We start from the raw sequence: 22,871 nt of genomic DNA, 5'->3' as shown, positions 1-22,871 counted from the left end.
CACATGCTCTCCCTCCAACTCCTAAACCTCGTCCCCAGCCAAGCTCCACAGGTATTCCCATTCTCCCAGAGCTGGGAGGGCAGGTTGCCTTGGCCCTGTCCCCACAGGGAGTGACTCTGCTGGTTGGATGCTCTGGTAGAAATTCCCTGGTGGGAATTACACACATGTATGAAAATAAGGGATAAGCTTGAGGCTAAAGTCCTGGCATGAGATGCAGAAAAACTGGCCCCCAGCTGCCAGCCCTCCCTCGGTGACACCTGGCTCCTCCTGGGAGCACACACCTTACCTCCATCCCCCAGTGCAGCAGGGCGAAGCGTTCCGGTGCTTCTCACCTCTCCGGAAAAGCCGGCTGGGACACTCCACCCCTTTCTGCGAGTGACCCCGGAGCGGTGCCTCGCTCAGGATGACCCACTGCTGAACACAGCGCAGCCCGGCACCAGCTCTGTCTGGCCAGTGAGTCACAATCCGTGGATACCCTAACCAGAGCAGAGGTGGCTCATCTGCCATGCTTCTATTTTGCAAGAAGCTGTGACATTTCACGAGTGTCTGTGTGTGGGATCAGCTTCAGAAGGATAATTCCCCACAGAAAGGAAATTAGTTAGATTTTTTTTTCATTTCATTTGAAGGGGAGAAAATGTGAAACCTTTCTACGGGATATTTTTTTTTTCCTTGTGAAACTAATAAATATCTGGCTCTTTTGACACCTGAGGACCTGCTACTTTACCCTGCCCTGAGGTCACAATAAGCATCGGGGACCCTGAGAGCAGACTTGGGAAGTCTCAAGACTGCAGGCCCTGGAGCAGGACCCGGAGCAGGATCATGGCCACCACTCAAATGGCTTTCTGGGCTCCTGCCCAGGGGCAGCCAAGGGGAAGCTACCTCTGCAGATACATCCCAACAATCTTTGTACCTGGGAAAAAAGTGCCCACAAGGTTACCTTGAAATCATCGCCTTGAGGGGTTGCTCAGCTGAGACTCGCGGCTCTGGGGAGCTCCACACGCTCCCAGCTCCCCGCGCAGGGAGCTGAGCCCCGGCCATGAGGGGAGCTGAGCCCTGCCCGTGTGGGGAGCTGAGCCCCGGCCATGAGGGGTGCCGAGCCCCGGCCCTGTGGGGAACTGAACCCTGCCCATGTGGGGAGCCGAGCCCCAGCCGTGAGGGGAGCCGAGCCCTGGCTGTGTGGGGAGCTGAGCCCCAGCCGTGAGGGGAGCTCGGCCCCAGCCGTGAGGGGAGCTCGGCCCCCCCTTCCTCCACCGCCCCGCAGAGCAGGAGGGCACAGCCGCCCCCTCCTCCCAGGAAAAGGTGTCCGTCCCTCGTAGCCGCCTCCTGCTCCTCTGCCAGTCCCCTCCTTCATTAAATTAACACCTCGTTAGAAAATGCAAGCTGCTTTGTTCCTACAAATGGTGCTGGAGGGTGTTTACTTTCCTAATGAATATCCTGTGTAGAATGGAAATCTGTCCCTGGCAGTCCTTAACAAGTGCTTCATTAAGCTGTTTGAAAAAATGCTCCTTTCTGTTCTCCTTTGAACAGGTTACGCTTTGCTCTTTTGAGCTGGGTTTTGGCTGCCTCCCCGTACCTGAGAGGATGGGTGGAGAGGTCCCAGCAGAGCAAGCAGCTTTTCCAAAGGGCAGCCACAGGAAAGGTGCTGGGAGACAGCGCCTGGCACCCCGGCGGAGGGCAGCGCCCGCCTGGGGAGCCACGGGCTCGCTGTCACAGCCCGGCCACCAAACAGGAGAGCTCCACAGCAAACCACAAACGTGAAAGAAAGAGGGGGTGGTGGATGTAGGGACCAGGCAACCAAAATGATGTTATACATGGACTCAAAGTTTTGAAACTTAACAACAGATCCTCGGGTTTAAATGTGATTTTGTCTGTGTTGGCAGTGACACTTAAAATTGCTTATAATTTTGTTTAATAAAGCTTAGGTTAAAAACTGAAAGCTTGGGGATAAAAGAGTGTTTGATGAGGCTTGTTCCCCACTCACTTCTGGAAATAGGTACCACACAGGTTGTCTTTCACCCAAAACCTAAGGGAAGGTCACAGAAGGACAAAAACACAGGGCAGGTCCCTCCTTTAAGAGACCCGATTGTCTCCTACTGCAGAGATGCCAATACAATGCAGGTACGGTAAAAGCCCAGAAAAACCATATATCAGTAAAATCACGTGTTGTTCCTGTCACAGGTGGGATTTTAAACCCACAGCCTGGCACCAGTCACACAGCCCTGACCTTGGCTGGCAGGGCCTGCACTCTGCCCTTGGCATGTTTGCTTTGCCCAGCACACAGCTTAGAAAGCTGAGAGGAAATGTTTGCTCTGCATTGCACCCTCCACTGGCAATCAGCCCAAATGTTCTAATGGAGTGGGGGGGTTGTGTGTGTGTTTCAGGGTGTTTTAATAGATTAAGGAGGATTTTCTCCTTCCGTTTTGTTTTACTACTGCATGGTCAGAGGCTGCCATCCAGGTCAGCAGGCAATCCCTACAAACCTGAGAGACACACACGAGGCACATGAGAGCAGCAGTGAAATCAGTGTCCACGTACGAAAATCTGAACCAAAACACGCAGCTGGCAGCATCAAACCAGCATTTGCAGATTGAGGAAAGCAGCCAACTTCCTAGCAGTCACCCCATTAGGACAAGCTCCCTTGTCACAACTGTACTGATAGAGGAGTGGATAATTAACCACCCAATGTCTGTTCTGTACCACTGATTGTCCGGTGTTATCTGACAGTGGTTTCAGAGATAACACTGCACAATGGCCTGGCTGGAAAAGTGGCTAAAGTGGAAAGAAGTACTGGAAAGTTGCATGAAAAAATACAACGGCCCTATTCAGATGCTGAGCTACTAAATTCAACTGTTCCACATAAATACTCACTGGACTTGGAAGCTGTCCTAACAGAGGATACATAACTGTGATGGAAACACTGCTATTCCAGTGGCTGCACTTTCCTTTTGCTCCATCTCTCAGTTTGTAGGAGAGAAAAAGGAATTTATCTGCCACTGGCCATTGAAAGGCAGAGTACTTAGAAACCACAATGTTGAAAGCAGAGGGAAAATAGCTGAAGCACCCTGAAATAGCAGATACAGAGCGAGGTGGATCATGTCAAGCAGCTCTCTCAGTAAAATCTGAATCCAAATTCTGGCCACCCAATCTGGGAGACAAATTGCTCCAAACCGAGGGGAGAAAAAAAAGTTCTTTGCTAACCAAGAGTAAATAATTTAAATAAGCATGCATGTCCAGTCTAACAGCCTGCCTTAAATGTGAGAATCTCTGCTTTTCCTGTGGCCAGATGATTCCAGCTGCCACATCCATCGGTCACCTCCGGCGCTCAGACCAGATTAGCATTGCCATTATCTGCCAATACACGAACCAGGATTAAACACTTATACACCGAGGTGGCTACATCCTGCTCTAAGTGACCCATTAGCCATTAGGAACAGCCTTCCCAAAACCACTGGAGTCACTCATCTCTTGGAACTGAGATTAGAGTCTAGTGTGATAACTTTGAGGAGTTTCTTTTTGCTGCTCTCAAGTTCATATGAGCTAATGAGGAACTTTGCCTTTATCAGGAAATGGGACAAATGTGCAGCCCCACAAATTGTGTTTGCATCTCAGTCTATTCTACAGGTAAAAAATGCCCTGTGGATTCAAAAGCTTGTGTTTCACACACATTGTCTTACCCTGCAGGGCAAGGTTACACAGGGACAAGGACAGGGCAGAGGTGGCACTGCCTTCCTTGCCACCAGGCCTGCAAAGCCACCAACATCAGAATATCTGCATTACTTAATAGACTAAAAACCATCTTCAAAGGCAGGCAGGAAACAAAACTTAGCAGCCCTGTTCCTGGAGAGGAAGGGAAGGTATGGCATGGTTAAGGACCTCTTGCTCCCTGTTCCTGCACGCCTTCCAAAACAAGATCTTGAATAGGTTTTATTGGACTTCTACATCTCCTCAAGGTTGGGTTAATGAGTCATATCCAATGCTGGAGACACTGGCAGGAAGCTTGTCAACCCACTTCACATTTGATTCACTTGCCAAATTTGGGGGAAAAGAAAAGGAATAGTACATAAAAAGAGAGAGGGAAGAGGAGTTGGCTCTTCAGCCAAGTGAAAAAAAATGGTACAAGAAGGGAAAGAAATCAAGCAACAAGCTCATCAATAAACAGAATTGATAAAATAAACCCATGAAAGACTGAGCCAGAGCTGTCCTCACTGACAGCAGAAGAACCCAAACATCATCCCTGCATGTTTACAACAGCAGAGAAAGAGACACAGGAATGGCTTTCCTGAACTGAATTCCTACTGACTTCCTGCACCTGTGGAAAAGGCACAGTGAAAAGTAGCACCTTCTAGCTAAGGGGCAGCCCAGCATCCCCTACAGAGAATGGCAACAATTCAGGTGCTCAGGAACCTGGAAAAGCAGGAGCCTGTGTGCTAAGGGAGAAAAAGTGAAAACATGATAGCTCCTTGTGGCCCTTCCTACATCATATCTACCCCATCCCCTTTCCTTCTTTCAGCTTCTTAAAAACATTGATCAGAAATTCCACCTGTTACAGCCTCCTACATAATTCTGCAGAACACCAGGACAAAACCCAGCAGGTTTTCCTGCACAGCTGCAGGAACAGCACCACTATTGCAAGACAGCTTTCACAAGGCTTCTACTGTGGGATGGATTTGTCCCTTGGCTCACACCACTGCAGCTCTTCCCCTGCCCAGCACTGGCACCAGCTTTGCAGGGCCCTGGGTTTTACCTGGAGACAGGAACTGTGCTGGCACCCCTGAAAAAGAGGCTGCTGGCAGGGCAAGGACACCTGCCCAGAAAGTCCCAACTATTTCCCTTTCTTCCCCTTACTGTGGAACTTAGTCACATTATTCCAAGGAACTGATTTTTGCAAGAACTCTGGTGTCATCCCTATTAGGCGATAAACATTTATAAGCCAAAGCATAAGTCCAAATACTTAGCCCTTAGTTAAACACTAGAAAGTAAAGGTCAAACTGTAAACATCGGTATTTTTGTAAAGATTGCTCGCATTCGTGTTTTGAATTCTTGTTTTCCTTAAGTAAACCTCAGGCAAGAGATAACAGATGCCTAATTTCAAAGAGCCTGGAACTTCGAATTTGGCACGCAATGGCATGTGCTGCAGTGACGTCTACAGAGGCGCTCTCTGAAGCGTTCACACATGAAAAATTCAAGTGGAGAGAGTTTGTTTTATTTAAATCAGACCTATTTTCAGAATCCTTTTATCCAGCCATAAACTGCTGTGCAGCAGAAGATCAACATTTGTGCCTCCAAGTTTTCTTCCTAATAACAAGGCAGTAAGGCAGCCTCAAAGGACCATTAGGAAAGTATTTTTTTGCTGGGGGGTGTATGGGGATGTTTGCTACTCAGACAGATAAAGACGACTTAATGTTCCTACAAAGCCGAGCACTCAAAAGTGAGAAAAAGGCAGAATGCCGGTAAAGGGACCCTTTTCCCTGTCCTCATGCATGTGCGGTGACAGGGCCCGGTCCCTTTTCCCGGCAGGGGACACAAAGGGGCTGCTCTGCCCCCAAAGCCGTTTGGCCCGGGTGTGATGAGCCCAGAGCCACAGCAGCAGTGCCTCGGTGTGCCACGGCCCTCTGCATGGCACAGAGAGGAATTCACCTTTGGCACAGAGAGGAATTCATCTTTGCCGTTTCTCAGCCTAAAGGATGAGCTTTTCCCAATTTCACATGCTGGGAAGCAAGGAAGGAGAAGAGGAGCTGAAGCGGCCATGGCTATGGAGACAGTGCAATCAGGCATGCCAAAGATTTCTCGTTTTTCAGAGCTCTGCAGTAGTGTTTTCTACACTGCAGCTCTCCTGAGCTTCTCCTGCAAGTGCCCAGGTTTTCAGGTCAGTACCCTAAGTCTCAAGTCAGATATCCAGAATATGAGGAACATTTAAATTAGTGACCACCCATGAAGAGTTTGGTTTGAGTAACTTGCCTGGAATCACTCTGGCAGAAGCACTGAAAGTGCTAATTCCCCAGTGAACATCTGAACAGCCTTTAATACTTTTTCCTCTTTCCACAAACCCCCACCTCACTCACCATTCATCTTTCCACTCCTGCCAGAAATGGGGTAGAGATCCTTGGACAATGGTGTCTTTTACCACACAACCCTGATTCATTCCCAAGCAGGTCTGTAATTGTAGTGGTCTAATTAAAGGCTGTATCACAGCACAGAAATGGGAGTAGAGCTGGGAAGAGACTTAAAGTTGCAAGATAATTTTGGTATATCCTCAATGTTTTTTAAATACAGTTTGCACACATGTGTGCAATGTCCTTGACTTAAAAAAAAAATCAAAATAAAGCTACCAAAAAAAAATTCCACTGAACAGCTGGAAGCAAATTCCATCAGGGCTGGGACCCTTGGAGCTGCTGAAGAGGCTCCAGTAGCTGAAGCTGAGGAGGACCTGAGCTGTGTGGAGGACAGCACGGCGCCTTTTGCTGTGCAGCCAAGGGAGCTGAGGAGCTCTGTCCGGGGCCTTTGGAAGGGAAAAATGCCAGCACCACGCTAGGATTCTGGAAGGAAAGATGCTGAATCCAAGCTTGTGTGTACCACCTCCCCAGAGGACAGAAGTCTCGTGCTCCATTCCCTGTGTTATCTATGCACGGAGGGCAGAGCAGCTCTGCGAGCACAGAGATCCCCCCAGCCATGCAGGCGTTCCCGAGGCTATTCCCTCCTGAAATCCAGCTGCAATTCCACAGCAGTTCCTCCCTCCACCTCCCCTGACCATCCCGGCTGGGGGCTGGGGCCCAGCAGCCCCCCAGAGCAGGGAGCAGCCCCAGCCGGCTCTGCCAAGCCCGGGGGTGCCAGGGCTTCCCCTCAAACACAGCCGGCCACGTGCAAGGGGAGAGGTTTGAAATGGTCATTAAGTGCCGAGTTTGGCAGCAAAGCAAAGTGAAAGCCACTCTGCTGCCCAATCTCAACAGCACGGTGGTGCTAGAGCTGCTCAAACTGCGGGTATCTCCCCGTTCCAAGGCAAGAAAACCTTTTTTCCTTTTCCCAAAAAGCTGGTGTCAGTCCCACTTCAGCCACATGCCACACACACACACACACAACAGAAATTCTGCCACTGAAACTCCTACATTGTGAAGAGAAGAGTTTGTCCTGATTTACAGCAAATGCCTGGGAAGTTTTAGATTTCAGATCCACCTATCATAATAACAGAAAGCACCACTATGCCTGAAATTCCTTCCTGTAATATTTACAAAGTATTTCTCCTATATTTGTCCATATGCCACTAATACAGGTGACTTTTGTACCAGTCTAGCCATGGGCATGGTTGCTTTTTTAATATGATGACTTTTGATCAGCTGTCAGGCAAGAAGGTTTTTATTCTTTTGCCTCACTGGGCTGAGAAGCTCATCATCTGTCTACCTCAAGCTGAGAACTTTCATTTTAGACTCACAAAGTTGCCTACATTGTCTTTGCAGACTTACTACACATAATAGGCAAATAAGAAATGTGCTAAGAAAAGCTGCAAGTGAATGAATTGGGAACAGACCCAGCAGACAAGAGAACACACCTCTGTGTTTAAGCTGTTAGGAACAAATATCCATCTCGTTGCATACAATGTGCCTCCAAAAGCAAATTAACTGTCCATATTTGGTTCTTCAAAAGGAAGCCACCACGGAGACTGGGTCTACCAGCAAAATCTGGTTTTACTGGTCTCATGTTGGACAGCCAAGCTGGCTGCAGCTGCCGAGGCTGGGACTTCAAAGAACAGAGCATTTGCTGGAAAAGATTCAACCAAGTCCACTGCAGAAGCCTTCCCTGACCCTACACAGCACCAGCTACGAGAGAGAGAGGAGGAAAAAAATACTAATCCTCCTGTCTATTATGTACGCTTTTGGGGCTTTAGAGTGCAATTATTTTGTGAATAATTATAAAATTAGTGACTATTATACACACTTTTGCTAATTTGGACTAATTGCTTTTCATAGCTATGTTTAAGCTTGGAGCAAAGACTGTCCACAGAAGTCTGTTTTCTCTTTGGGAAACAACTAAAGAACAAAGAAATTGAACCCAATATGATTAAATACTGGCTAAGGAGTGTATTGTTTTACCAGACAGAAGCATTAATAAATCATGGTATTTCTCTCTCCCTTTTCTATCAAAGGAATTTTTTAGGACTAGACAGAAAACAGCTTTTTTCTCTGAAAGCTTTAAGAAAAAACCTCAGGTCATTTGCACCTCAATTACCATTCCACTATTACAGATATATTGTGAAAGTCACAAAATTTCTGCCTTTGGAGACTGCTTAAACAAAGCACTAGAGCAGCATAAAATAGAGATGGTTTTGGGAAACAGACAAGAGTGAAGAAGAAAAAAAAAAGGGGGGGGGTTACTGCATAAAACAGCCCCTATCAGTATGAGTAGAAATCATTCCAGGGGAAAATTCTCACTCAGTTCTGCATTCGGTTCTCCGAGCACCTTCCTCCTTGTTCAAAACAACCATTCCCACTTCAAGCAAAGGTAAAGCAGAAGAGGCAGCAGAAATGAGCCTGATTTTCCAGAAGATGCCAGTCAGGGCCAGCCAAAGGAACTACTCTTGGAGCCGTGTCCATGTAGAGCCCCAGCCCCTGAGACACTCAGGGCTGCTGTCACATCTCAAGTGCTGGCCAAGGTTTTCATTTCAGTGATTATTATTCTGAGGCAGCTTGTCCAAGCATCTGCAATTCCACGGATCCCTGCTGCCTCGAGAGTCCGGCAGGGAGAGGGAAGCAACCCAGCTTTGCAATCAACACATTTTCGGGTTTGCAAACCTTCCCCGAACTCTGAGGGAGATGTTTGGCTGTTTGCTGGAGCACACACTGCTTCGAGAGGGGCTTGCAGCACGAGCCACGGACGCTGCCCATGCCAGGTGTCACCGTGCTGTGACCTGCCAGGGCTCAGTCTCAGTGCTGAGGTGCTTTGGATTGCACCACTTCTGGCTGGGGTGAAGCAAAGCCAGTGCCAAGGCCGTGCTGGTGGAGGCAGTGCCGGGCACACTGGTGCAGCTGGCACTTCCCCGCAGCACCACTGCAGTTTGGGAGCTTTGCTCTGGTGACCTGTGGCCTTTCTTTCTTCCCACCTGCCTCATTCTTTCTTCCTTTGCTATGTATGTTAATTTGGGGAAAATCGTAGCCTAGGGCAACACACCTGACTGCTTCCCACCCCAAAATCATTTACCATTTAATGCACGGTTACATTCATTCTTCTGCCTTTATAGTTCCCTAATGAGCTTGAACTGCAATTAACAAAATGATTGTGTTCGCTTTAGTACAATGCACCTGCAAATACCAGCATGGGAAGTCATATTTAAAACACAAAAATACACTCAGTACATATTTCAGCAGAAGCCTGATTTTCCAGCATGGGCTTGTGTTTTCAGCAGGTGCCAGTGGCTGCTAAATACTTTGCTTTCTAAAATATTTTAACTGGTCAGAGATATCCTTGTATTATCTTCCTGCCCACACTACAATGATTTTGTGAGGGAAAAAAAAATTAAATTTTATTTTTCTACTGAAATTATTTCCTATTTTAAACTGAATTATTTTTGTTCTGAAAGTTCAGGTCCTACATACTGAGATCCTTTTTAACCCATTGCTAGGATTCATCCAAAACTGCTATTTGTGAGAAAAAAAAACACCTGCCAAAAATAAATGATCAGCTATAACTTACATTATTTCGTTGATATTAGACAGCAATTTCAACAAGTATGTGACACCCAGACCTGTACACTTCAGCACATCTGCCTACACCTTTTTGATGGTTTTGGGGAGAAGGAAAAAAAAGAACAAAACATTTTCTCTTTCTCTGCTTGTTAAATAGAGCACAAAGTAGAAGTAACATGGTGTACACAGAAACAAGAACTCACCATATTCACATCTCATCTATTGCTCTTGCTCAGTGCTTTTCTCTCTGTCAGAAAACCAGAAACACCAATGAGCCTCTGAAGCTCTTCTCTTTCAACCTCCTGCTACAGAGCCAGTCCAGCTTCCATCAGGTTGTTCAGGACCTTTGCTAGCCACGTTCAGGAAGTGAAAATTCCAAATTTTCCACTTTCCAAGGTGGAAATTTTACAATTTCTCATGGTGCAAGTGCTAAAATATTAGTGCAGTGAAGAATTGTGTCCTTCCATGCAGTCAGATTTCTCTTTGCTCCAACCCATGGCAGCAGGCTCCTCTCCTCCTGCTGTGCACAGCTGAGCAGAGCCTGGCAGCATCTCCTCTGCAGCCGTGGGCATGGCAGGGTGCTGGGTCAGTCGGGGCTCTCCCACCTCTCCTGCTCTCACCAGCCCAGCTCCCTGGATCTCCCCAGCCTGTCTGTGCTTCCAGCAGAGTCCCAAACTGGATGCAACGCTCCAGTGGCATCCCAGTGAGCTACAGCACAGGGGAATGGCCAGGCCAGGAATCCAGCAAGAACTGGCTCTTATTCCTGCAGGAGCCAAGTCAATGACACATTGGATGTGGGTCCAGCAGGACTCCCAGCTCCCCAGGTGAAGAGATGTTACCCCACACCTGCATAAGGGGTTTCTGTGCCAGGTGGAGGGCCTGGCATTCACTTCCCAGCTCACTCCTCTGGTGGTTCCTCTGGCCAGCTCACCAACCACTTGTTCTGTCCTGATGTCCCCTGCAGACTCCCTAAAGATGCTCTGCATCTCATCAGGGCCCACCAAAGAAGATGTTGAACAGTCTCAGCCCCTCAGCAGCCCCTGATCACCCTGACTGACCCCATGAGCCCACAGTGCCCCATTTACCTATGAGATCTTTAATTCCTTAATGTGTGTTCCACCTCCTGCCTCGAGATCTGCCACTATGTGTAGAGAACTGAAAGTAGGTCTTGCTCATGAAAACCAAGACAAAACATTGAACACTTGAACTTTTTCCCACGATTTTCATCAGCTGCCTCATTCAGCAGAGGGCCCACATCTTCCTTGGCCTCCCTTGTGTTGCATGTAGAAATAACCTGCTTACACCCCAAAAGCCTCATCAGTTCCAGCTCCAGCTGAGCTTCAACTTTCCCAACTCTGTTCCTACACGCCCAGGCAATATTTCTGTGTTCCCCTTTGGTTGCTTGTCTCTGCTTTCGCCTCCATACTGCTCCTTTTTGCATGTGAAATCAGTCAGGAGTTCCCCGTTCAGTCACGCTGGCCTCCTGCTATACCTGCTCAGCATCCTGAACATCAGGATGGCCTGTTCTGCTGCTTTGTGGAGGCTGTCCTTGAAGATCAAGCAACTTTCATGGGTCTCTCTGCCCTCCAGGGCAGACTCCCAGGAGATTCTGCTTACCAGCTCCTTGAACAAGCCAAAGTCCACATGCTTGAAATTTTGAGTCATTACTATATTACTTGCTTTTCTCACTTCCCTCAGGTTTTTAATCAGCCATCTCATGACACTGCAGCCAAGTGTTCCCAAAACAGTTCTTCCTTATTCAGGAGCAGCAGGTCCAGCTTCCACCAGTCACCTTTGTCCAGCACCAGCACCAAAATGATGTCCATCATGCATTCCATACATCTCCCAAATTCCTTATCCCCACCACACTGCCCCTTCCAGCAGATGTGGAGAGTTTCATGTTCTGAAAGGGTTTAGCCTACGGTCAGAGAAACAAACCCACTTCTTGATAACCAGCCTTGTGCATGAGCTGACAGCAGAATATTCCTATTGGGACTTCATAGGCTATATTCCTAATATTCCAATTGGGACTATTATTTTTATATATATATCCCAATATTCCTATTGGGACTTCATAGCCAAAGTGCCTGTCATCAGAGCACGCTGTAGGATCACAGCTGGGATCCACACCATGTAAATGCAACCATCACAGCCCCTTTGAAGGTCCATTTTGACAAATCCACCAGTGGAGGGTCCCTGGAGTACTTTAACCAGTGTAGAAATACCAGCAGTACAACACAGGAATGCTCACTGACAGCCAGCTCAGGTGAGCAACACTGGCTCATCTCAAGACCTGGTGAGAAGAGGCATTACATGACCTACCTGAGTGATGAAAGCTCCAAAGCCAGACAGTCCAGAGGGCAAGGCCAGGAAGTGAGTAAAAGAAGAAATATTTCTGTACCTTGTGGGCTCAATCCCCAGCATCAGTCAGTTCCAACGACTGCCAGGGACTTCAGTTCTTTTACAAATGACAGGGTCTGCCAAACTGCAGATGCATAACTTTAGGAACCTGATGCTGTGTTGTAATGAACCTGGATACTGGCTGCACCTTTGTGGTTTATAAATCAGGGGACAATTAGGTTTTTTGACCTTTAGCTGAATTCCCCCTCATAATCACCCAGCCTCAAAGGAGAGTGAGCATGGGGCAAACCTGGCATTCAGTATGGGCTGGAGCACGCAGCTTGCACAGCCCTGAGGATGGCTGGTGATGTAAAGAGTGATTTGGCAGTGATTCACTCACCTGTCAGACAGCCCTGCTGGCCTGGCTCCTCAGCAGGAGGCTCAGGACTTACACTGATCCTGAGCCAGTCACATCTCGGGGTCAGCAACCCTGGCTCTGGGCATCCTGCCCCAACACACCCTGCCACCATCCTCCCTGCAGCCCCTGAGAAATGCTCCTGAATTCATCTCACAGCAGCCACACGGGATGGAATTCCACCATGGCAGTGATAAGGCAATGACAGCACATTAAGAACCAGATTTTGTAAAATGGAATTTGGTCCAAGTTCCAGAGAGTTTCAATAAAGCTTTACTTTGCCTCTTGAGCTGGTTTGAGCTCACTTAGAGCTCCTGGAGTTCAGGCCATGTGAAAGTGCCAAGTTTCACACTGTTTTGCACATGAAACCATAAATCCCTCTCCAGAACCCTAGGGGCATGAGGGGGGTCGCTGCTCAAAAGGTTCATGAACTTTGATAAAATCAGGCAGATATCAGAGTTTGTAACCATGTACTAAATTAAGTTCTGTCCAAAAGTTTCTCATAGGCCAAGAGTACAAAATAGGCAATAAGAACAGGAAAGTTTTGCTGAATCAGGACACTAAAAGAAAAGTCATTGCCATATTTAGTTCTCTGTTTTTCAGTCAATTAATTGTGTTATTTTTCCCTGGAAAATACAAAGGCAGTTTTCTTTATCCAAGGTAATACTGACTTTTGGTACATATCTAGCCCTAATATTTTCCTGTTTTGTTTACTTTTGTTTCTAAACTGTGCACCTACCAAACAAAGATAAATAAAATAACCATGTTCTAGGAGGTGAGGCTACCTGAAAATGTTTAGTTGACCAATCCCAAAGCAGTTCTTATTCTGCTAAATATTTAGAGGTGATTTTTGCTTGCACATATATGAAGTAATAATTTGACAGTATTTCTCATCAGCTCACTTTCAGTAAAAAACTAAATCCAAGAAATAGGAAAATCTTTGGAAATAGCAGTTACTACCTCAAATCCTTTACAACTCTTGGTTGTCAGTTTTCAGTGATAATTACAACCAGAATTTTCTTCTTTCAGTGAAGTTTTAGAGCAAAATTTGCCATTCAATGTCCAGGATGCTCAGAACACAGAATTCAGAATAAAACACAAATAGTTGCTCACCTACCCCACAACTTGTTAATTAAACTCTGGTTCATAGCTGCTTTGAATTCCAGATTTCAAGGGTAAAACATACCCTGGCAGGCAGATTTGAGGGTTAGTTATGATAAGTGACAAGGTGCTCCTTGCCAGCCTAGCACAGCTCTAACACCAAGTGGGAGAGTCTGATTTTCTTGCCCACAGAGGAGCAATAAAGAGCCAATGGACAGAGGAGTGAAAAGGTCTCTGATTTGATTCACACCAAAGTCACCCATGCAGCTGATTCAGGGGAAGCTGTTTAGAGCATCAGCAGTCTCCTTCCTTCACATTTAAATAGGAAACCTTATTTCAACATCTGTTTACCACTGACACATTGATTCATTTCCTAGTGAGCAGGATCAGATGGTCTGACAGCATGTAACACCTCAGGGTTTTGCAAGCAGTTTACAAGCCCTTTACTCACTAAGTGATGGTCAGTGAGGAACCAAGATCCAGGGGCTTGGAAATATTTCCCTACCCTGGTAGCCATTCTTTAGGGAACATCAGTCCCTATGGACTCGCAGGCATCCATCACTGAGCTCTGGGAGCAGCACCAGTGGCCACTGAGGACAGATTTTCACCTCCTGCCTTCCCAGCACACAAAACTGACACGACTAAAGAGTAGTGAAAAAATGCAAAATCTGAAGGAACCTTTAATCTCTTTGGTTAAAAAGAAAAAAATGCAACCACTTACTAATGGAATGTTAAGATTGTGTATTAAACCCACAAAAGTCAGAAAATGAAGGAATTAAAGACTCCCTTGGCTCTTTTAACCCTTCCCTCTGCCTGAGTGCATTGCAGGTTTTTCATTACACAGCCACATAACAGTGGGCAAAGGGACAGAGCTGTAGGTGATGGAAAGGGGGAGCAGGGCTTGTTATGGGGTCCAGAAATGGAAATGTTAATAACTACTCATTTTGTCTTGTAAAAGTTTAAAGGATACTAAAGAAACAGCATGTTGTTATGGAGCAGAGTGAAATCCTGAAGAAATGAGCTGTTGCTCTCTGTGAATATTTTGCTTGCAGTGGTATTTATCCCCCATGAACCAAAACAAAGGTAATGTATAACTGTAACTGTCCCTCAATTCCACATGGAATGGGCTGTTTGTCCTGCACAAAGCACCCACACCTGGATTTAAACCCCTCAACATGTCCCAGGCCTGCAAGCTCCAGAGCAGCTGCACACTTCCCAGTCCTCACTGCACACTTCCTCCTCAGGAGCAGGGAAATATCATTACCCTGCCTCTCCAAATGAGAATCCTAGGCACAGAGAGATTAAAGCTGAGCATTTCAAAGCATCCCAGTTAATTAAAATGACTGGAAAATGGGTGTCCAAATTGTTTAGATACCTTTGAAGTCTCAGAATAATTATATTGCTCAAGGTCACACTGGGAGTTTATGGCTGACCCACAACTTGAACCCAGATTTCCAGCGTCCCACTGCAGCACCTTAATCACAAAGCCATCTTTGCTTTCCAATTTAATACTGGCCAGACCTGGTCCTCATGCAAACTGGTTACCAAGGGATGAAACCTGTCATTATGCCATATAATGGAGCTATCTATCTCTACCCTACAGGATAAACAGCAGTGCATGTAGGCATCTCCAAATTCTTTAAGGTACATATCGTTACTAAACACTTAGGAGGCAGGAAGAGCTTTCTGAGAATTAGCACACAGGGACAGCAAGGGACTTTTCCAGCTCCACAGCTGAGTGCTTGCTGTCTCTCCTGTCCTTGGTCTGGAGGCCCCACTGCTAAACTCTTTTTCCTGATGTTGTATTTGACTAGCAGCATTTTCTGTTAAGTTTTACCCACAACAGCCCTTCCCCATTGCTGTCAGCCAGCCTCTAAATTCCACTACTTTTTGTGACCTGGCCACTTGACACTACAGCAGCAGTGATGCTGTTTCTTGCCATCAGACTACAGCACAAAATAAATCCCCAAAGTTATTCAGAGCAGCACAGAGGCTTCAGCAAAACAGGATAATGGTGGGGGAGTCTTGTCCAAAGGAAAAACTCACAAAGGACCTGCTGGAGAGAGCTCCACACTGTAAAGGAGAGTTTCTGTGCAGCACTGCCAGACGTTGCACTGAATGACACCCCACTCTTGCCCCTGGGGTCCTTGGTGAGGGCTGTACTTCACAAACCAGTTTTGACACCCATTAAAAACCTTGATCCCAATTTCTCCTGAGCACACATCCCAATTGCATTTAGAGCTGCAAGTCAGAAAGCTGCATTTTCCAAATGCTGATTCCTATCGTTGGCACAAAGTCCTCAGGCCTTGCTGTGAACAGATGCAGACACAAAGCAGAGCTTCCCAGATAGGATTTGATCTGGGCTTCTCCCTAGACACACCAACACCCTCCAGGATGTGGAATGCAGTGGAAGACAGATCAACATAAAACACGTACACACACACATCCCTACCATGCTGACTTTTTATCGTGGAGGTTGCTAATTTCCCATGCTGAGAACAACCTTAGGAGCTCACATGAATTATGCGTCTCATTCTGAGTGCATCAAAGAGCAGACAGCCTTTTTAAAGGAGTCAAGATCACCTCAGCTGTGCTTTTGTTATCTAGCCCAAGGTTAAGGATTTGGCCTTGGGCTAACAATTGGCTCAGAAAACCAGGATCATGTAATGAGAGTTCCAGGAAGAGAGAAAAGCCAAAGCTTGGTAAAGGCACACTCTTCAAAGTGTCCCAGTACTTGACCTTCTTTTTTTCCCCTCCCCCCGAGATGCATGAGGTAAAGAGGAGAGGAATGGAGCCTGAAACCCTGAAGGAAGTACTCCCATTGAGAGGAGCTGCAAAGACCTTCCCAGATCCTCCCCAGCCACTCGGGCTCAGGGAGAAAGGTCTGACAAACTGCTCACCACTGAGATGGAAAAGCAGGCAGTAACCCCTGAGCGGCTCAGGGCTCAAAAAAAGGGCAACACTGGGATTATTTTCTTTGCTATGAAACAAAAATGAAGCTGCTTCTATTTGAAAATTAAATGCAACCCTCAAAAAAAGGCTCAGACCCTCCAGCAGGCCCAAGCTGCAACAGCCATGTGCCAGCAGCATGGCCTGCTGGGTTAGAGGGGGCTCTTTGCAAAATACTCCATTTTTAAAATGCATTTTTGTTGGTTGGGGTCTTTTTCTCAGAACCTGCACACAGGAGAGCCACAGGCCATTTTTGTTGCTCACAGAAGGCAGAAGGCTCCAGCCAGCACCCCTTTCCCAGGGCTTGGTGCCCCTCTCTGAGGAGCTGGCAGTGGGCACGCACCAGTAACCCAGCAGGTGTGCAGGAGCTCTCTCTAAATGACTCTGCCCTCTAGGGTACATTTGGGTTATGCTTTCAAAGATGAAAATCTTTTCATCTACAAGCCTGGGAGACTTCTTTGCCCAACACGTCAAGAAGCAGTTAACCATTAACTATTTCTAAAACAAAAAAAAAATAACACAAAAGGAAAAAAAAAATCACCAGACCAGGAAATATGAATCAATTAGTCTTTGATCCTCCCCTCGGTAATAACATCTAGAGAACTTGGGTTACTGCTAATCCTAAACAACTGAAAATGTTGGACTTTAAAAGTACTAGTGGTTAAGCAAAGGAGAGTTTCAATTCCATTCCCTTCTGATCTTTGAGTCTCAGGGTGCCATTCTGAGGCCTCTCCCCAGAGAATGTGGGGAAATTTTCTTTTTAAGAATCTCAGGCTCCATGGTGTCCTCATGAGATTCCAGCAAGGGAAGATTCAAAGAAATCCTGCTGTAAATCTGGACACTGCAAGCAGTAAAACAACAACATATTTGTCATTTGAACAACAGGAATAAAAGATTAACAATAACACCAGTGTTTTGCAGAACAAAACCACTCATTTTTTCACTTAAAGCTATTAGGCCCACCTTTCATTGACAGTGCCAGGGCTAAGAAAAAATACTTCATGTTCATTAGGACTTGGTCCAACAGCAACAAGACTGTGACATCAAAACTGCCTTCATTCTATCATTATGATGTCAACTAAAAAACCAGGATTCTTCATGAAAATAGACCCAAAAAAAAGCTGGACTCAAAGTGAGGGATTGCTTTTAAGTAAAAGGCTTTTTCATTCAAAGGAAGAGAGAAGATACAAGCAGGAGAAAAAATGGTGTTTGAACCATCCTCAAAATAGAATAATTTCACACAACAAGCCAGAGTGATGCTTATAAGAAATACACAAACCCTGACTCTCTTCCTAACCCCTAAGGCATCAATAACTCCCTTGGTCTGTGAAGTCCCACACGAAGTTATCAATAAATCCTGAGAAAAAATGCAAGATTCAAGTTCACCATGGACTGAATCACTGTTTGTGGCTGTAAAGCAGAGGCAGCCACGGGCAGATAGCCCTTCTCCCTTCCTCCTCCCATCACCACTGGCCTTGCAATTAAGCTTCAATACGCCTGGGAGTAGATTATTGATGTGGAAACAGCTATTTCCATCAGCCGCAGACATTCTATACTTTTGAAGTCTGTGGTTACAGAGTCATTACTCCATACAACACTTTCCCATCACTAGGGTGTGCAGGATGCCATAAAAAGTGGTTTGTGCAAGTTCCAAGCTACAGGAGTTATGTCAATCGTTACCCTAAATACATTCTTTTTTATACGTGGTCACCCTGCCTCCCGAGGACTTGCCCTAATAAAAACAACTGGATTGTCTGAGAACCAGCTCAGTAGGGCTCTGCTGATTTGCAGATCTGGTTGATATTTCCATCTTTTAATCTGCATATTGTTTCCAGGAAGATGATAATGATTGTAATAATAGCAGCAGTAGTAGCAATAAAAAATAATAATAATAATTTGCTTCTGTTTGCAGTGAAACACTGCTGGAGTTGGAGGCTTTGTTTTAATGAGACACACTGAATGAAACAGTGTCCTGCAGTGCAAGAAGTACATGTCAGCCTTGGCATTACAAGCCAAGCTACACTACAATACCCATAATTTTCTTGGTGATCTCCCAGAAAAACCTTCTTAATTTAATCTCTAATGGGATTATCAGCCTCATTAAATTGTAAATCTTCCTCAGTCCAGCTGTTGTGGGAACCTGAACTTTCATAACGTTATCAATTTGCTGCTCTGCTCTCTCTACCTGAAGTCCCCTTTGAAGCTTTTAACATTTCCCTACCTCCCTGATGGAATCCCTGCCTTTTTTCAAACTAACCCTACTGATCTGCTCCCTTCCACTGCAGACCTCTCCCACAGGCTCTGGACTAATTTCTGTGGAGGCAGCCCAGCATATTTTGCAGAAGGCCCTGCAAGAATGAACTGTGAGGAGCAAACCCACCTCTCCTGAGCCAAGAACCAGGCTGCCCACTGTGAATTCCCTGCCCCTGGGGAGGCACAAGAGCCCAGCCTCTGGTCCTCTGGGGTGGGCAACACAAGGCCAGGCAGGTTTTCCAGCTGAGTGCCTTCACAGCACTGTGAAACACATGGAAAGGAGCTCTGGCCCTCGTCTTTCTGGCAAGTTCCACCCCCAGGCCCTGCTGTGCCCAGGGGCACACCTTCAGAGCCGTCCCAAAGTCAGGTTCCTGCTGAAGGCTGGGACAAAGTCCTCTCTGCAAAGGACACAGAACCAGGACAAAGCCAGAGCAGCTGCTTTTCTGTGTTACCATTTCACAGGGCTCATGGACAGAAGGCTGCTAAACCCTGGAGGGCACTGACAGGTGATGAAATTACAAAAAAAGGAAACTCCACCTTAGGAAGCCATTACTGTTTCTTGCAGGCAAGGCTCTCAGGAATGCAGGTACAGAAGGATTAGTACTGGAGAGACAGGAAAGTAGTAATCCTAAAATACTTTTACAATTCTTTTTGTGCCTAAGCAAGGCAAAAGCAGTAACCATGTGTGTGCCTGCTTTCTCACATACCTACAAAATATTTTTGGAGTAATAAACAAAAAAAAAATTGGAGTACAGCACAGTCATATTCTGAAGGAGCTGGGATTTTTTTCCTTGTACACAGTAGTCTAACAAAACAAACCACTGCTGCTTGTATCCAACGTCCTCCTTACTGCACTAACATGTACAATCCAAGTGTCCTTCTGAACCCAGCTTCTTGTTCCCTTCCTATGTAACTAAAAAACAAAGTGGTCTGTGCCTGTAGCAATCTTGAAAAATGCATTTAATGCCTTTGGCTTTTTTGTTATTATTTTCAGCAGCTTAAGTCAACTGGGAACAAGATTTGTGGTTCTCCTGTTTTAAGATCACATATCAAGTTCTCATAGCAGCAGTCTGCCCTCCCAAAAGGGCTTGCCTTGATATAAAGGAGAAACTAAACATTCCATATCCATAATTAGATAAATAATACTTCAGGCAAGATATGGCACCTTTAAAAGTGCCTTTTCAGGCTTGGATTTTACTCTGCTTGTTACTACAGAAACCATCTAGCAACCAGAATCTAACACAGACTCCACCCAAAACAGAGGAAAACAATATAGACAGAGAAGGTTTTTCTGCCCCCTTTTTTTTCTCCCTTTGACCTCCACTCCCCCCAACTTTTTCTTTTTTTTTGAAAGGGTGGGTGAACGCTAAGGAGAAGTATCTTACTGTGCAAAGGACAGGAGCATTTTGCATGCAGTTGAAACAGTAAAGCTCTGATTACAGATGGCAGCAATGAAAGCAGCAATGAGTAATGAGCAATGAGAAATGCGTAATGCGGGATGAGGATATAATTTCCACACATCGGCTAAAGAAAGGTTTACACTCTTAAGCAATAAAAACAAACCATTAAGCCAGACCTGCACTGTCAGGAAGTATAAAACAGTTCTTGAAACTCTGCAGTTACTATACAAAAGCTTTTGTTTCATAAACTTTTGTTTCCTGATCTTCATAAAACATTAACATCAAGCTGCCATATGGCAATTAGCTGCCTCCTGAAATCCATAAACCCCCTCCCCAAAATCAACAACTGAGGAATAACCATTCCATGGAGTAGCTCAATAATTATCCTCTTCTCATAGTGCAGCAAAGTGGGTCTGATACAAGCACAGTGTGGATGGGCTCCTCCTCCACAGCCGAGGTACAACAAATCATGCTCCTGTCTGAGCTCGGGGGTGGGCTGTGAGCCTCACCTGCCTGGGGGGGAGCGGGGATGTGGCCCCCAAACCCTGGCTGTGCTGAGCCCAGCAGAGCAGCCCCTGCTCGCTGGCAATGGCCAATGCTCTCGGGAGAGCTTACCTCAACTGAAGATCCTCCTCTACATGCTGCTGACCTCAGAAGTCCAACTGAATTTTGCGCAAAAATTATCAAGCCACTCGACAAAGCTGCTACTGAGTCTCAAAAGGACAAGGAGACATGCTGATCACATTTGTGTTTAGAGAGATGCTTATCTGAAATGCACAAAGGGTGACATTATCTATCACAATCTCTGCCTATATAGATCATATAAGTGCCTAGAAGCAAAATGTTTAGGAGCTATAGGGTAACAAAGGCAGCTTTGCCTTCAAAATATTTTGCTTTTTCTCCTCTTAAGAGGAAAAAAGCTCTTTTCTCCTTGTAGAGCACTGTAATACTAATAAGTACTAAAGAACTAAAGTACTAGTGTGCTGTGCTAACAGCATACCTTTAGTATTTAGCATTATTTAGCAGTCATTACCAGACTTTCAAAAGATGCCAGAAAGCCCAAACCTTGCAGAAAGGCTGTCTGATCATCAGTTCTATCTAAAAGACTTCAGGAACCCAGCTGATCTCTAGGAAAACTTCCTACCACTCATCTGTGAAAGTTTGCTGTGTTTCTTTTACTTTAAGTCCTAAACAAAGTCTTTAGTGCAGCACTCTCACGTCTCCAACCTAGAGAGCGAGGTGAAGGTTTTAAAGGGACATTACAAAACCAGTTCTGCAGAAATGTATTGTCATTCTGAGCTTGACACCTGCATATTTCCTCCTCAAAATCAGTATGGAACTGAGGATCTGTGGCTAACACTAAGCAGCTACAGAAATGCCTACAAGAGCGGGTTTTAATAGGTTTGCAATGCTACATTGGCCTGCTGGTACACTTGAGTAAGGATGCAATTCCTTGTCAAGCACCAGGGGTTTGCCTGTGCAAGGAATGCGGCACCGTGCCGTGAGCCAGCTCCTGCTCATGCATAGACAAGTGCTGGAGCCAATTTTTTGGCAACAAAACGAGCATCAGTGAGTTCTCATGCCTTACAGGAGAAGTAAAGCAGTCACCACTCTGTAAAGAGCCTCCCTCAGTCTGGTCACACTTGAAGGAGCTGTGAGACTTCAGCTTTACAGCACCAGAGCTGAGGGTCTGGTTAGAAGTGCTGTGGGTTCTTTACAATTTCACAGGGTTGGGATCACACCTTTCATGCTCAGCATTAAATTTTCAGCACTTGTCAGCTTCCTCAAGCTTAGTTTTACAGTACAGTAACACAGCTCTGCCTTGACTGCACAACCACACATCACAAACACCAAATCCTTGCTGAGCCTCCACTGCAGCCCTGCCAACCCTGCCAAAGCAACAGCCACCAACTCATCAGAACCAGGAGAGCTGGCAAGAGACAAAAAGCAAACCAAACTCCTGCACACGTGATGCTTCATCCCTAAAAACATCAGCCACCAAAACAACACCAGTGTTTTGAAAAAGCACTTGGAGATCCACTCAGCCAGCCCACAGCTACTATGCAGTATCAGCATGACCAACAGCAGCTACCTCTCAAAATTAGAGAGCCCAACTGCAGGATTGTGGATTGTTCTGACAACTGCTAAAAACACTGCTGGTACAAAGAAATACAATGTTTTATCACACCACAGAGCCTTACAGCCCAGGATTTTTAAGTTCACAAGAAAAAAACCTGAAGCAGCCAACAGGTAATTAGTTTTTCCTCCCCTATCCTCTGTACCCTCTGCTTTTTGTGACGAACAGCAGTAAAGGATTGTTCTACAAGAGGACCTGTAGGACACCATCAAGTCAGCCTTTCTGATCAACCCATCCAGTTAGTACCACTGCTGCAACCCAGATGATCCTGGTAACAAAAGGAGGAGTCTGGGGAGGACCAGGACAAAAACAGAGGGGTTCATTAACAAAACATCAGGAGGCCCAAATCAGAAATTTGCTGACTTAGAGAGGTTCCCACAGGGCCCACTGCACACATGGCTTCAGGAGTGCAGCCACAGCTCACCAAATCAGAACTGGAGCCACCACAGAGCTGAGGAGGTGACCAAGAAGGCCCTTTCAGCTCCTCTCCTGCTCCAGCACAGCTTTCACACATCACCCCCAGGCCGTGCCTGCCACACCAGCTGTGCAACACACAGCAGGCACAATCAGCATCAGCTTCAATGCTCTGTTTGCCTCCTGCA

The 22,871-nt window shown here is 46.1% G+C and overlaps 1 protein-coding gene across 3 annotated transcripts in view; it reads right to left on the bottom strand.

Moving 5' to 3' along the window:
- The window catches only part of BMP2 (bone morphogenetic protein 2), a 272,416-nt gene that overhangs the window by 60,605 nt on the left and 188,940 nt on the right, over positions 1-22,871 (bottom strand). The window contains exon 4 of one of the 3 annotated variants that reach the window (XR_010359703.1): positions 20,748-20,899. The exons of the other annotated variants lie outside the window; for them this stretch is intronic. The gene's annotated coding sequence lies outside the window, so the exon portion shown is untranslated. The remainder of the gene's footprint in view (positions 1-20,747; positions 20,900-22,871) is intronic. 3 annotated transcript variants of the gene reach the window in all.

Source organism: Passer domesticus, chromosome 3 (assembly GCF_036417665.1).
Source record: "Passer domesticus isolate bPasDom1 chromosome 3, bPasDom1.hap1, whole genome shotgun sequence".
NCBI classification, from domain to species: domain Eukaryota; kingdom Metazoa; phylum Chordata; class Aves; order Passeriformes; family Passeridae; genus Passer; species Passer domesticus.
The sequence above is the reverse complement of the archived record's forward strand: the minus strand, read 5'-3'. Positions and strand labels throughout refer to the sequence as shown.